Here is a 2576-nt window from a genome sequence, read left to right as displayed (position 1 = left end):
AGGTGGTTCAAGCGCCTTCATTGAACACCTTCAAGATGAAACTGGATGCTTATCTTGCTGGGATCCTATGACCCCAGCTGACTTCCTGCCCTTTGGGCAGGGGGCTGGACTCGATGATCTTCCAAGGTCCCTTCCAGCCCTAATGTCTATGAAATCTATGAAATTATACACAACTTTTATGGAGTAATCAGATGCGACAGAAAATGGAAGCCTTTCACTACCCGCAGAGATATAGCAACACCAAAGAATGGCTCCAAAATGTTATCCCACTGATATCAAAGTCCAAATGCACCAGGGATTTCTGCATTGCCATAGAAAAGAAACAAGTAGCCAGTGCTGGAGGAGGACCTAGCTTTCTTTAAGGCCAGACCAAGACAAGGGGTATGTGGCTATCGTTAAGGCCACATGTCTAGTGACTAGGGCACTTTTTGAGAGAATGGGAAACCCAGATTATAGCCCATCGCAAGACAGAAAACACGTTAGGAATTAACGTGTTTTCTATTTTCATACTCTTCACTTAAAAATGATACCCCCTCCTTCATTCCCTCCCCAGGCAGCCAAGAGGGAGATACATAGGGCCAGACCAAGCCAAGGGGTATGTGGCCATGCGAGATGGGTATGCTCCCCCCCCCTGCCAAAAGGGGACCTTTGGATTTAGCCTTGGACATTACTCCAAGTGGACAGAAACATCTCCACTTTTCTTTCTTTCTTCCCCTTCCCCCAGTTCACAAGTGAACAGGAAAATAGGAAAAGGGCCAGCTTCAAGAAGAAACCTGGAAAGAGGCCTAGGCAGTCAGGACTAGCAAGGGGAACTATCTAGTTTGTGATAGCCAACCATGCAGACTACGGTAGTGCTCTTTTCCTGCCTTAGAGCAATCCATAAATACTGTGGCAAGGCATGGTTTGTGCCTGCCACTTCAAGGGCCTGAGCCCAGCAGCCAGCAGGTGCCTGATGAGGGCAGCCATTTTGGAATCAGGGATGCCTATATAAGCAGGACAACATTGCCTGGCTGTAAGGCTGCTGGTATCAACTGGAGGTAAAAGCAGGAGCTGTAGGGGTTGGTTTATGAGCCTCCTGGTCCTGGGCATGAGCTAAAACTGGAAAATGTCCAGCTGCATGTGGGTGTGTCACGTGAGCACCAAGATCTAGATGCTGAGTCTATTCAGGATGTGCATGTAGGTGACTGCCTCTCTGGAAGGAATGATATTGTTCACAGTGTGTGATCAAGTGTGCATTGCCTCCTTCTGGAAGGACTGATGCTGCATTTGTAGCACTGTGTGGGCATGCACTTCATTTCCTGGAGGGAATGATACTGCTTACTATGTATATGGGGGTGGGAAACAGGCATTCATCCTGACCCATGATGGATGAAGATAGTTTAGCCCAGCCTTATTCCTGAATACCCTCTTCTATGGGTATTCGCTGCAACTCTGGTCTGGCCTAATAAGTGCTGTGCTGGGGGAATTCAAGAGTGGGGTTACCATGTCTGTCTGCAATGTGAGGCCTGGAATAGCAGGCATGTCTGCAAGTCACAATAGGGGTGCAGAGAGAAAGAGTGCGTGTGGGGGTGGAAGTGGGGGAGTACAGTTTGGGTCCAGGTGAATTATCAGTAGTTTCCAAGGCAGGAAACGTAAGAGAGATATGTGACTCCTTACTAAAACGCATTAACACAAATGGGAATCGGGTCCAGGAAAGTGCTAACCAAACTGCAACGAGGACCGGGCTTCTGACATTTGGGATGCACAGATTTCAGAAAACACTGGGCAGGGGAAATCCAGTCTTAAGGTAGCAGAGTGGGCAGAGCAGGATTGAAGGGGATTGTTAAGCCTGGAAAGGCTTGGGGTTAGGGAGAGTAAGTGTGTTAAAGTCAGGAATAAGAGATGTTTTTAGAGCTGGTGATGGGAGAGCCCAGGTCCGGGGAGGAAGAGGGGCTGCAGGTCAGCGGTAAGTAAAATGGCCAGAGCTGTGTGGGGAGAGGGCCTAGGAGTTTTATAGCAGGCTCTGTAGGTTATGTTTAATGCACATTGGCAGAGCTATGTGTGCATGCACAATTGTTTAGGAGTCCGGTGTTGGGTAGCAGGGGGGCCTACAGGTCATGCATGAGGCTCCTGGGCATATATTTATGTCTGGCAGGGTGGCACCTTACAGACTAACTGGTTATCTGCCACTGAAGGCTAGACTCCAAGCACTGTTTTTTTGAATGTGACACCTGCGCCTGCCCACCTCTGCCGACCTCCTGGGAATCTGGGCTGCATTTGTGTGTGGGTGGCACTGCACCCTGCCCCTCACATTCCTTGCAGATTGTAAGAATGGGATTCATTCACAGAATTAATGAATGAAGGCATCACCCTTCCCAGGAACTAGAGATCACGGCATGACCCATATTACCTTATCCATGAGGGGGCAACTTGACATGCGAGCTGTTCATTTCCTTCCTCCTTAAACTTTAATCTATACTCCCAGGGAGGAATAGGACTGCTGCTAAATGGGCAGAAACAATTGGTGATGGACAGGGGGGACAAGGCTGAACTCCTCAACGAGTTCTTTGCCTCAGTGTTCTTAAGTGAGGGGCATG

Source organism: Alligator sinensis, unplaced genomic scaffold, assembly GCF_000455745.1.
Source record: "Alligator sinensis unplaced genomic scaffold, ASM45574v1 scaffold1548_1, whole genome shotgun sequence".
Lineage (NCBI taxonomy): Eukaryota > Metazoa > Chordata > Crocodylia > Alligatoridae > Alligator > Alligator sinensis.
The sequence above is the reverse complement of the archived record's forward strand: the minus strand, read 5'-3'. Positions refer to the sequence as shown.